Genomic DNA, 14287 nt, shown 5'->3' with positions numbered 1-14287 from the left:
TTCTCAACAGAAATTCTTCTTACTTCGCTGAGAAAATAGATGCCATTTACTGCTAGATTCCTCTACTTCCTTTACTCCATACCATGGAAGTCTTTTCCAGGATTTTCGACCTACCCAACCAGCAGCCTTTCCTCAGCCCTCACCCACTCTGAAATCTCAGTAGCTTTTGATATTGTTAGCAACTCTCTCTTCCCTTGGATTCTGTGACACAGCTCTCTCTCTTGGTGCTCTTATTGTATCTGTTCCTTCTCTGTGTCTTTGGCTGGATCATCATGTCTGTTAGGATTCTGCCCTGGCTTTCTTCTCTCTCCCTTATTCATCTTATTTGTTCCCATGGGTTCATGTATCATATCTACATAAATTATTCCTGAGTCTGTATTGTTGTTGTTCAATCACATCTGACTCTCCATGACCCTATTTGAGATTTTCTTGGCAAAGATCCTGGCGTGGTTTGTCATTTCCTTCTCCAGTTCATTTTAAAGATGAAGAAACTGAGGCCAAAAGGGGTACGTGCTTTGTCTAGGATCACACAGCTAGAAAGTGTCTGAGGATGGATTTGAATTCATGAAGATGAATCTTCCTGATTCCAAGCCCAGTGTTCTATCCACTGTCACCTGAATTTATATACCCATTTCTAATTTCTCTCCTTCTTCATCAGTTGTCTGTGGATACATCCTCCTGAATGTCCTTAAGTGAGTGTACCAAACTTATCAAATAATATATGTGTGTAAAGTGCTTTGAAAACCTGAAAGCACATAAAGGCCACTTGGTGGTGGTGGTGGTGGTGGCAGTGGTAATGATAATATCACTACCTCAAATTATCTTTCTCCCTAAGCTTTCCTTTCCTCCAAACATTCCTATTTCTGTTTAAGGATTTTTCAAGTCAATCAGATTTATAACCTCAGATTCATCCTCCCTATATCCAATCAATTACCAAGTCTATTTCTGTAATATTTCTTCTATATCTGTCCCCCTTTCTCCACTCATATAACCATGACCCTATTTCAGACTCCATCATATTCATTCATCGATCTTTTCAGATTTCTCTGAAACCATCTCCCTTCATTTCTTACAGGACAATAGTGCTCAATCACATTTATATACTATAACTTTTTCAACTATTCTCTAACTGATGGGGATCACCTTGGTCTTTACTTCTTTGCCACCACAAAAAGTTATAAATATGTTTGTATGTCCTTTTTTAGTTTGTTCTCCCTTTTAAACAATCTTCTTTAATTCTCACTTCTCCCAACTACCCTTTTTCTTCTATTTCCCTCTTGAGTGAAATGAATTTCTCTCTCTCTGTCTCTCTGTCTCTCTGACCCCTTCCTTCCTTTGACTAGTTCAGGTGAGTGAAGTTCAAATATCACTTGCTTCCTCCATTCTTTCCTCCTTATTTGTATAGATATAAATTTGTACACCCTGATTATGTGAGATAATTTCCTCTAACTTTCCTTTCTCTTTCCCTGCTAGTATATTTCCATTCTTCTTTTAAGATCATTAAGACAGCTAGAAGGGGCAGCTAGGTGGCTTAGAGGATAGAGAGCAATGAGAGGTCCTGGGTTCAAATATGAACTCAAATTGACCCGAGACAAATCACTTAGCCCCAACTGTCAAGTTCTTACCACTCTTCTGCCTTGGAACAGATATTTAATATCTATTCTAAGATAGAAAGTAAGGGTTTAAAAAAAAAAAAGAAAAAGATGTGACAGAAGCTCTTCTAGGCTTTCTGTCTAATTAAACTCTTTATGACTCCTGATGGTTCAAAGGAGATACATGTACCATCTCTCTATATTAGAATATAAGTGGTTTATCCTTGTTTAGTCCTTTATGGGTATTCATTTACCCACTCACTAATTCACCTTTTCTTATTTCTCTTGATTCTTATATTAACATTTCAAAGTTTCTACATAGCTCTGGTCTTTTTATCAGAGATTTTGGGAAGTATTCAATTTCATTAAAGATCCATCCACTGCCCTCTCCCCCCATCCTCGTAGAATTATGCTTGTTTTTTTCTGTTTAAGTTATTCTTGGCCAGAAGTCCATATCTTTTTCCTTCTGGAATATTATATTCCAAGTTCTCTGCTCCTTAATGATGGTGACTGCTAAATCATGTTAAACTTTATTGTGGTTCCACTCTGATTGATTTGTCTTTCTGGCTTCTTCTAGATTTTTTCTTTTACATGGAAATGCTGGATTTTGGTGACTATCTTCCTTGGTGTTTTCATTTTAGGGTTCCTTTCAGGAGATGACTCATGGATTCTTTCTATTTTAACTCTGCCCTCTGGTTTTAAGAAATCTAGGTAGTTTTCTTTAATGATTTGAAATATGATGTCTACATTTTTTTGGTTTGGGCTTTTAAGTAGTTTAGTGATCCTTAAATCTTCTCTCCTTAATCTATTTTCCAGGTCTGTTGTTTTTCCTCTGAGATACCAAATATTTTTTTTTTATTTTTCAGTCTTTTTACTTTGTTTTAATATTTCTTGTCATAAAGTCATTGACTCCATTTTGGTCCATTCTGATTTTCAGAAAGTTTGTTGCTTAGGCAAAGTTTTATACCTCTTGTGCCAAGCTGTTAATTCCTTTCCAATTTTTTTCTCCCACGATACTTTTCTAATTTTTTCCTCAAGTGCCCTCATTTTATTAATAAAATATATTTTAACCTCTTAAGAAACTATTACTTCATCTCTTCTAGGAATTCTAATTGAGTTTGTGCCCATTATGTTTTTCTCTGAAGTTTTGCTTATAGATATTTTGGATTCATCCTGTTACCATAATAAGTTTTTTATGATGACATTCTCTTTTGTTGTTGTTTGCTCTTTCTTCCAGCCTACTTCCTGACTTCAGATGTCATAATAGCACTAGAGCTTATGTCTTCCTGAAGGAAATGTCTGGCCTGGCCTTGCTCCTGCTTTCTTGGGCACCGAATGTGGTTATTTTAGGATCTTAGGGACAGTTCAGTTTTGATATTTCCAAAGTGGTCTGATCCAAGGCTGTTCCCTTACCTCTCATCTAGGTTTTGTATGAGGCTAGAATCAGTCACTATGAGCCAATCAGAAGGTCTGCTTATTTACAGTGACAGAATAGTAAGCTTCTTTTTGATCTTTAGCATTCCTGACCTGGTTATTCCTTTGCAAGTTTCAAACTGGGATAGAAGTTGGAAATGAAATTCCACTCTACTCCTAGAGTAAGAGCCACATAGTTATTTTCTGTTTCTCAACTTCTTTCTAGCTCAGTACCTAACCCTCAACCACTTCTTGCCCTGGAAGGTCGCTCCTGAGCTCAGGTCCTCTCCTTACTCTATCATAGATCTGTGACCCAGAGCTTGGTAGTGAATGACAAAACTTCCTGTTGGCACTTATTCCCAAATTCTGCGTGGGATTTGGTGCTCTGCTACAGATCTAGGACCACATCTTGCTTGGTCTTCTTCCAATTCCTGGGTGCAGTGCTAGAGACTTCCACAAAGCCAAAGACCTATCTTTCTGTCTCTCAATGCAGACCTGGGCTGGAAATGTGATTTGCTGTGACTTTTTCTTGTATTTCACCATCAGGATTGGGTCTGGAATGTTTTACAGATCTCTTTGGAGGAGTTTTACACGGGGAAGCTCGCTGCACTATTTCCTGCTATTCTTCCATCTTGGCTTTGTCCTCCTGTAGTCTTCTTCAAACCCAAACCTCTGAAGGAGATCATGAGGAGTAACCTCTAACTGGACAAGGAAAGAGTTATAGGACAGTGCCTAACAAGGCAACCCTGTTTTTCAGGGATCATAAGGCTTCAGAGCAGGAAGGAGGTCCTAAGTACCTCCCTACCACATACACCTTATGGCATGGTCTTCAAACCATTTTGTTGTTGTTATTATTCAGTCATTTCAATTGTGACTGATTCTTTATGACCCCTTTTGGGATTTTCTTGGCAAAGATACTAGAGGAGTTTCCCTTTCCTTCTCCAACTCATTTTTATAGATGGGGAACTGAGGAAAACAGGGTTACATGATGTGTTCAGGATCATACACCTAGTTTATGTACCTGAATCTAGCCCTGGCACTCTATCCACTGCACCACCAAAGTTCCAACCGTAAACTAACTAAAAACCACTCCATACCTGCTCTCTTCTCTTCAAGATACTTCCCTCACAAGTTATCACAATGCTCCCAGAAGTAGCTCCTTAATGTTCAGTGGGTCTCTTTGTCCTTTCCAGTCATTCCCCCCTCCCCCCCCCCCATTTTAGACACAGGGATCCTGGGAGTTCCAAAGGCCAGAAGAATGAGTGCCTGTGATAAAAAAAACATGGTCACATAACCCTCTGCTTTTCTGATTAGAGATCATCTCTCATGGTCTCCCCAAGGAGGTTTGGGTTTGACCAAGGGGCTCACGGATGTCACTGCCATTAGCTACCAGAGTCTGAATTATTCTACACATAGCAGTGATCTCTTATTCCTTCTTCTTTTCCTCTCCTTGTCCTCCCTAATTTATCTCACAAGGTCCTCAAAACTCCAGATGTGGGTCGGCAGCTAGATAGCACAGCAGATAGAGTTCCAGGCCTAGAATTGGAAGCTCCTGGATTCAAATTTGGCCTCAGATACTTCCTAGCTGTGAGACCCTGGACAAGTCATTTAACTCCAATTGCTTAGCCCTTGCTGCTTTTCTCTCTTAGAACTGATACTAAGAAAGAAGGTAAAGATTTCAGAACAAAAACAAAAGAAAACAAAAACCCAATTCTAGGGGGAGATATCCCTACTTCCAGGCCTGTTCCCACTTCTCTTCCCAAGCATGGAGGAAATACAACTCCCAGGTCTGAATGTCCAAAATAGAAAAGAATGAATGGAAGGGACAAGGAGACCCACTTAACATTAAGGAACTACTTCTGGGAGAATTGTGAGGGAAGTATGTTGAAGAAAAGAGAGAAGGTCTCCTGCCTCCATAATATTGAACAGAGATGCAGTGGTCTTCCCAATCAAAGGCAAATTTCTAGAGGGCAGGGACACTCTTGTTCTTGTCTTTGTTTTTACATATCCTAACACAGTGCATTGCACAGAATACATGTTCAATAAATGTTTCATTGAGTAGAATGGATTTACACAAAAGTAAAGAAGGCACCTGTGAGATTCCAATGGAGGTGTAATTCCAGATCACAACAGCAGAGGGCACTCTGGCTCCTCCATTTTGGACTAAGAAGATGGTGCCTAGAATTAGAAATGACCCTGAAATCTGGTCCAAGACCCTGGGAATTCTTCCAAAGTCATACAAAAAAATAACTAGAAGGACTGTGATTTAAACCCAAGTCTTCTGACTTTTAACCCAGTGCCTCCAGGATCCAAAGCTCTGCTGTCTTACACTAGCTAGGCTGGAAATCACTGGGTCCAAAGACCAGGCTAGAAAAGAGAAGGTGACCTGGAGCAATATCCTTGCTTCTCCCTTCCCAAAGAATGGGAATGAAGTTTCTTAACAGTTTTACTCCACTCCTCCACCCCATGCTATCTTTTCAACTCAGTTCCTTCTACTCACTTAAGAATGAAAGCAGAGTATAGGACTTGAATCCTATAAGAGACACAGGTTTAAGCTTTGGCTTTGCCAATTTATTAGCTGTGTGGCCTTGAGGAAGTCACTTAGTTACTCTGAGCTGGTTTCTTTGACTGTAATGGGCACAATACTTTTTTTTTCCTTAATAGTTTAAGTTTAATAATACTCATTATATCTAAAGAACTAAGTTCACTTAGCACTGACAGTTGGGGAAGAATCTTTTACTTTCTCATTGGTCTTTTTTTTTCAAACATTTATTAATATTCATTTTTAACATGGTTACATGATTCATGCTCCTCCTTTCCCCTTCACCCCCCGCACTCCCCCCACCCATGGCCGATGCACATTTCCACTAGTTTTGTCATGTGTCCTTGATCAAGACCAATTTCCAAATTGTTGGTAGTTGCATTGGTGTGGTAGGGGCACAATACTTTTTATACTTCTTCCCTAGCAGGATTATTGGGAAAGAAGTGCTCATCAAACCAAAGTGGGAGGAGACATGAAGAATTTTTAGCTTGAGAGAATCTGTCCTAAAAACTTTCAAGGATGTAGAAAGGAACATGAGATCACAGACCTAGAACTAGAAAGAATCCCTGAGACCATCTAGGTCAACCCCTTCATTTTTCACATCAGGCAATATTTGGGATTTTGGAGTTCTTACTACTGATACATATAATTCTACATATTCTTGAGTTGCTCTGGGGCAACATGTTTCAGTGAAAGATGACTGGATTTAGGATATAGATTTCCTGGTCCTCCAAGCTCCTATGCCAATGATGGCAAACCTATGGTATGGGTGCCAAAGATGGCATGCAGAGCACTCTCTGTGGGCATGCAACTGCCCCCCTTCCTCCCCAGAATTCCTTTCTAGAAAGGCAGAAGGACTTGGGCAGACCTGCTCCCTTCCCCCTCTCCACCATGTCTGATGACATTTTTTCACATCCCCCACCCCTCTGCCCAACAGCCCAATGGGAGTGCACAGCGGGTAAGGTGGGCAGCTCACAGGTGGCAGAGCTGAAGGGGAGTGAAGTGCTTGGGCCACTCCCCTCCCTCTTTCTACCCTTGTGCTGAGGACATACTCCATACAGGGGAGGGAGAAAACTCTCCCATTGGGCTGCTGGGCAGAGTGGCGGGTGAAGTGAGGAAATGCTGGGGAGCATGCCCAGCATTCAGTCCGGGGCGGGAGTGGGGCCTGGCACTCCATCTCTAAAAGGTTCGCCATCCCTGTCCTATTCCATCAGTCACTAACTATGTCACTTTACTCCTCGGAGTAAAGTACACCTCAGTTTTCCTATCTACAAAATGGGGACAATACTTATACTGTTTGCTTCTTGTGGATATTGTGGATGAAGTGTTTTGTGAGCCATTAAGCATTTTAGAAATGGAACTAAGGGGCAGCTGGGTAGCTCAGTGGATTGAGAGTCAGGCTTAGAGCTTGGGAGGTCCTAGGTTCAAATCTGGCCTCAGACATTTCCCAGCTGTGTGACCTGGGCAAGTCGCTTGACCCCCATTGCCTACCCTTACCACTCTTCTACCTAGGAGCCAATACACAGAAGTTAAGGGTTTGAAAAAAAAAAAGAAATGGAACTAGTTTTTATCTTTGTATGTGTAGTGTCTAGGACAGTGCCTTGAACATAGTAGGCACTCAATAAATGCTTATTGATTTTGACTGTTGAAGGACCAGAATCACAGACTTTTAAACCAGAAGGGTTTTCAGGGGACTTTTGTATAGAGTATTGATTGGTTGTTATTCATCAAGTCTGACTCTTTGTGACTTGCCCAGGGTCACACAACTGGGAAGTGTCTGAAACCAGATTTGAACCCAGGACCTCCCGTGTCTAAGCCTAGCTCTCAATCCACTGCATTACCCAACTGCCCCCTGCTTTTTGTATTTTTCTTTTAAAGCAGTATTGGAGGAAATGATAGAATTAAAAGAAAAGTTAGGATGTATAAGATGAGAGAAAAAAGATAGAGAGAAGCAAAACTATCCAACGCTTACTTTCATTTACTGCCAAAAAAAAGACTGCTTATCCTCAGTGTGGCTTCATCAAAACCTGGTCATGCTTATGTAAGTACTGTCCCTTCAAGGCACTGTCCTTTTATATGGGACAGAGTGTATCAATTAGTTAAACCTGCTCAGAATTCTAAGAGAAGCATTTCCTAAACCAGTTACTCTGACTCAGAGTTCTAAGACAGCTGCTACTTATTTTTAAAAGAATAAGTTGTAGTATATTGGAGCTACAGAGAACATTAGAATGGTTTTCAAATTTTTATTTAAAAAATTTTAATGAACAAGCATTTATATTCTCTCCCACTCCCACCACTGGGAAAAAGAAACAAGGTCCTTTGTAACAAGTAGACACAGTCAAAAAACTTCCCCAATGGCCCTGTCGAAAAATATATATCTCCTTCCACATCTTGAGTCCATCTTCCTTCTGCCAGGAACTGGGTGAGCATGCTCCTCCATTAGTCCTCTGGAGCTGGGATTAATCATTTCACTGATCAGAGTTCTTGGATTTTCAAAATTGCTTTTCTTTATGATGTTGTTTTTGCATAAATTATTCTGTTCTGTTTCTGCTTACTTCCCTTTGCATCAGTTCACACAAGTCTTCTTGAGCACCTCTGAAACAACCCCTCTTGTCATTTCTTATAGCACATAAACCATAATTTATTCAGTGATTCCCTAATTGATTAGTTTCCATCTGTTTCCCGTTCTTTGTAGCTACAAGAAGAGGTTGTAAACTTTTTTGTATATGTGAATCTTTTCTTTCTTTCTTTGATCTTTTTGGGGAATAGGCCAGTAGTTATTGGGTCAGAGGTATGCAGCTTAGTGAATTTTGGGGTAAAGCTGCATATTGCTTTCCACAGTGGCTGGACCAATTCAGCCCACTGGTTGAATGGCACCAACAGGCATTAATAATGCCCATTTTCCTCCCAGCTGTGTGACCCTGGGCAAGTCACTTGACCCCCATTGCCCACCCTTACCACTCTTCCACCTATGAGACAATACACCGAGATTAAGGGTTAAAAAAATGCTAAAAAAAAATAATGCCCATTTTCCTATAGTCTTGCCAACATTTTCCATTTTCCATTTTTGTCATCTTTAACACAAGAACCATTTTGTGATGATATGGGACAAATATAATCTATTGGGTCATAGAAATTGAGAATTTGATTATTAACCATGAGGTATGGTAAAGTTAGAGCTAGCAGGATTGTTGAGACCAGATAGAATAAGGCAAACTACTCACTAATCAGAGTCTAGGGTCACAGGACTCGTTCTGAATGGAGAAGGAAGCTGGAGTATAAGGCTAGCATAGAGGTGGTTGGGAAGAACAGTGTTGGTATTGTGTGAGGATGTATTTTATAAGTTCTCGGAATTCAGTGGCAGGAAAATTCTGTTCTAGTGACCCTGTTTGCTTCATTTTGGCAAATGAGAAATAGATACCCCACTGTCTTCTCTTGTTGCCTCCACTTAAGGGCTTATGGGCTAAGCACAGCACCTACCTATAGGGCAGCTATGGGAAGTTAGGTGGTGCATTGGATAGTGTGGTGAATTCAAATCTGGCCTCAGACACTTACTAGCTGTGTGACCTTGGGGGAGTCACTTAACCTTTGTCTGCTTTCTTCTGCTGTGTCATGAGGGTGATAATAGCATCTACATCCCAGAGCTGTTGTAAAGCTCAAATGAGATGTTTGTAAAGTGCTTTGCAAATCTGAAAGCACTATATAAACATTATCTATTAATATATTTGCAGTAGCTAATTCATACTTAGTGTTGGAGACTTCTATTTTCCTGCTTCATTCAACTCAACAAGCTTTTCTCCTTCCTTCCTATCTTCCTTCCTTCCTTCCTTTCCTTCCTTCCTATCTTCCTTCCTTCCTTCCTTCCTTCTTTCCTTCCTTCTTAAGTATTAGTTCCAAGGCAGAAGAGTGGTAAAGGCTATGTAATCAGGGTTAAGTGACTTACCCAAGATCACACAGCTAGGAAATATCTGAGGCTAGATTTGAACCCAGAATCTCTCATCTCCAGGCCTGGCTATTTATCCACTGTGCTACCCAGCTGCTCTACAATAAACTTTTTTCTCAGTAGCTATTCTATTCTGCTTATTGTGTTAAGGATAAAAAGAAGAAAAAAAAGTCCCTGCTGTGGGAAAGCTCACATTCTGCTGGGTAGTTCTATTCTATTTTTATCTTTAATTGACCTATTTTGTGTATTAACTTTGACCTCTGCTAAAGTCCTCTTCAGATGTCTTATCAGGGCCTGGAGGTAATATGGGGTTCTTAAAGGTGATTCCAGTAGAGCACAAGTTTTGTCAAGTTCCAATAAGCTGGAAAGGTTCAGAGTTGGCTGTTGTAGCACTCCTCCATGTCTACTTGTCCTGGCAGGTTGGAGTCCCAGAGCTCGGCTACCCTTTCCCTTAGGGCTCTAGGGGTATTATGAGGCATTTGGAGTAAATCTTCCTAATGCTATATCCCATGATCTCCCACAGGGTGCTTCCCCTTCTTCACTGGCACAGACTCCCTCCCTACAAAGTCTGTGAAACATTCTTCCATCAGTACATACAGCCAAGGTGGGAGAGGAGACAAAAAGGAGGTAGAGAGGAGATGGAGACCAAGTCGTAAGCTCAGGCTGGGGCAAGGGCACTTTTCCTTCTTCCTCTCTTCCCAGTTGGTTGGCGAGTTACTTGGTTTTGTTGCACTCATTTTAAAAATCTTGACTTCAAGGACAGCTAGGCAGCTCAGTGGTTTGAGAGCCAGGCCTAGGGACAAGAGGTCTTGAGTTCAAATCTGACCTCAGACACTTCCTAGCTGGGCAATCCTGGGCAAATCACTTAATCCCAATTGCCCAGCCCTAACTGTTTACAATACTGAAATATTGATTCTAAGATAGGAGGTAAGGATTTTAAAAAACTTTATTTCAAGTGATAGCTTGCTGTGTTGGAAATGAGGAAGAATATATTTAGAAGTGGATGTGATATAACCAAAAAAGCTTCAATAAACATTAATTTTTAAAAACATAAGCAAGCTAAGGCAAGAGATGCCTCACTTTTGTTTCTGTATTCCCACTGTCTAGCATGATTTCTTACAGTTTCTTACCTACCCTAGGCATTTAATCCATGAAGTATCACATTAATATTATTAATTTTAATAATGAACAGCTGGGATCTGAATCTGGTATTTTTTCCACTAATATCACATTTCTGTGGCTTTAAAGTCAGAGCATCCAAATTAAAATTCCTCCTCTACTGCTTGTTTCCTTTGGGAATGTCACCAAATCTCTCTTGGGTCTCACATCCCTCTTCTGTAAAGTGGGGCAGGGGATGTCAATGACTGATGTACATAGCACTTTAAAGTTTTTAAATCACTTTTACATGCATTTGTATCATTTGATCCCCATAACAACCCATTTACAGATGGGAAAACTGGGACTCAGAAAGGTCAAGTGACTTGTCCTAGGCTCACAAAACTAGTAACTGTTTGAGGCAGGATTCCAAGTCAGATCTTTTTGTTTCCAAGTTTAGTGCTCTATTCATTACTCCACACTGTTTCAGCTTCTTTTCAGCAAAAACTTTGCCAATCCCCTTCCCGCCCCCAACCAAGGTCCCATTTTATTTGAGCTAAAACTATTACAAGCTTTCCAGAGCAAAGAACAGACACAGGATTCTCTTTAGAGGGACTTAGAGTTAGTATTTCAAATCCTATGTGGGCCCCTCGTGGGTAACTCTCTTGAGATACTAGCCCCCTACACCAGCTCTGAACCTGCCGTCTCTTGAACTGCACAAAGACAGTATCACTTTCCCATCAATGAGAAATAGGGGTGTAATTATTATTTTCCCCACCAGGTGGTATTGTACGCCACCCACCATCCTAGTGCTTGACGCAAACACCAAAGAGGACCCAGGCAGCTCACTCTGGGCAGCTACCAGCCAGAAAAGACCTGGAAGGAAAGAAATATTCAGCAGTCTGGGTCTTGAATGACCACAGGACATTGGATAATGTTATTGCTTGGGATTTTAAAAATGGATGGCATTGGAGCCCCTGTCTCCACTCCCTAAGATATTGTCTAGCTCAATCTCCACTCTAGGGTTGACATTACCGAAGGGATCCATTTTTCTCCGGTTACAAGATCTATACAATAAAGTAAAATTGTAAAGAGACTGTGGAGCGCTCCCTCAAAGTGGTTCACTTTGTCAAATTGTCGTCCTCCACCCATCCCACCTCTCACTCCTCCTGCCCTCATAGGTTGTGAAAAATAAATAAGAGGGGAGGGGGATAGTGGTGCTGATCCAGGGGTTCTGGATGGGAATAGGAGTTAGGAAAGGGTTAACAAGTCAGAAGGAGCCAGGAAAGTTCTGGAAGCTGTTTTAGCTCTCCTCATACTTGGAACTTGCTAGTCCTTCTTTGGATGTCTGACTTTCTTTCCTGGTCTGATCTCACTCTCCTACCACTGGTTCTAGAGGGAACCAGAGAAAGGAAGAGCAGGTCCCTTGTGAAGGAACCCTCAATTCCTGCTGTTACCCATCAAAGGGGCTGGCATACATCATGGGGTTAGCAGGATGTCTGTGCTTGCTTCAGTCCCTCCCATTGTACCCCAACTTTCCTGGACAAAGGTGTCTCAGTCTCCTCCATGGGTTAGGACCATCAGAGGGGTCCCAAGCCTGTGCTGGTCCACAGGAATGAGGAAGTAATGGTTCTATGTACCTGCATTCTGCCCTGATCAGACCACATCTGGAGTTCTGGGGTCATTTCTGGGGGTGAGAGTGGAAGTAGAAGAGCATCCAGAGATGGATGGATAGGAGAGTGAAAGGGTTTGAATCTATGCCATTCACTGATAATGATAACAATAATGATATAGCACTTACTATGTGCCAGGCACTGGGCTAAGGGCTTTACAATGATCATCTCATTTGATTCTTGAGGAAACTGAGGCAGACATCGGTTAAGCCACTTGCCCAGGGTTACAGTTATTAAGGGTCTGAATCCAGCTTTGAACACAGGGATTCTTGACTGCAGACACAGCTTGTTCTTTACTTTGTATGATCTGGCTGATCATTTTAAAGGTCAGCTGAAGAAGCTAAGGAAGTTTAGCTTGGAGGAGAGAAACCTCAGGAGGAAAAATTAGGTTTTTGTCTTCAAATATCTGTAGGGCTATGGGAAGTTAGGTGGTGCCATAGGGCATAGAGTGCTGGGCTTATAGTCTGGAAGACTCATCTTCCTGAGTTCAAATCCAGCCTTAGACACTAGCTGTATGATCCTGAGCAAATCCATCAACCCTGTTTGCCTCAGTTTCCTCATCTGTAAAGTGAACTAGAGAAGGAAATGGCAAATCACTCTAGGAGCTTTGCTGAGAAAATGCCAAATGTGGTCCCAAAGAGTTAGATATATATGATTGAATGAGAGGTCTCCATTAGAGTCAGACATGACTGAATAATGACAATCTGTAGAGCTATGGGGTTGCAGAAGTCATTATGGTTGCTGTTTTGCCGCAAGGGACAGAATTGGTAGAAGTGAGTAAAAGTTACTCAATGGAAAATTTAGGTCTGAGGCCAAGGGAAAAAACTCCTGACAACAAGAGCTTTCTAAAAGGGGAAGGAGTTGTCTTAGGAGGTGGTGGGTTCACCTTCACTGGAGATCATCAAAATAGGGGTTGGACAACCCTTGTTGGATATATTATAACGCCCTGTCAAGTCAAGTCAGTAAGCATCTGTTAAGCTTCTACTATGGACCAGGCTCTGGGGATTCAGTTATGCCTCTTTGTGACCCCATTTGGGGTTTCTCTTGGCAAAAATATTGGAGTGGTTTGCCATTTCCTTCTCTAGGTCATTTCACAGATGGGGAAACAGAGGCAAATAAGGTTAAGCGATTTGGCTAGGGTCACACAGCTAGAATCTGAGGTCAAATTTGAACTCAGGTCTTCTTGACTCCAGCCCTCCACCTGGCTACCCATTAAGGTCACATACTATAACCCGAGTTATGTAAATATTTATTGAATAAATGGAACAGGTCCCTTTGGGGAAGAGATTAGAAATCTTCCCCTCTTACTTTTTTTTTTTTAACCCTTAACTTCGTTGTATTGTCTCATAGGTGGAAGAGTGGTAAGGGTGGGCAATGGGGGTCAAGTGACTTGCCCAGGGTCACACAGCTGGGAAGTGGCTGAGGCCGGGTTTGAACCTAGGACCTCCCGTCTCTAGGCCTGACTCTCACTCCACTGAGCTACCCAGCTGCCCCCCCCCTTACTTTTCTTAAAAATTTTTGACTCCCTTTGTATGCATTATCAGTGTGTATTCTCTTATGTTTTTCTGGACCAGAATTCTGTGAAAACTGCCCATTTCCATTCCTTGCCTTTTTCCTTTCATCTTATTCCTGTTTCATCCCCCCTCCCTCCCCTTAATTCTTTTAGTCACCTTCCTGTGATTTTCATAACAAATTTGGACAGAAAGGTTTAGGAGATAGCATTGTGGGGACCATTAAGTGGGTCAGTGGATAAGAATGCCAGACCTGGAGGTCCTGGGTTCAAGGTCTGGCCTAAGACACTTCCTTGCTGTGTTACCTCGGACAAGTCATCTTCATTGTCCAACCCTTACAGTTCTTCTGCCTTGGAACCAACACACAGTATTGATTCTAAGGTGGAAGGTAAGGGAAAGAAAGGAAAGAAAGGAAAGAAAGGAAAGAAGGAAAAAGAAAGAAAGAAAGAAAGAAAGAAAGAAAGAAAGAAAGAAAGAAAGAAAGAAAGAAAGAAAGAAAGAAAGAAAGAAAGAAAGAA

Source organism: Gracilinanus agilis, chromosome 1 (assembly GCF_016433145.1).
Source record: "Gracilinanus agilis isolate LMUSP501 chromosome 1, AgileGrace, whole genome shotgun sequence".
NCBI lineage: Eukaryota > Metazoa > Chordata > Mammalia > Didelphimorphia > Didelphidae > Gracilinanus > Gracilinanus agilis.
This window is presented reverse-complemented; position numbering follows the sequence as displayed.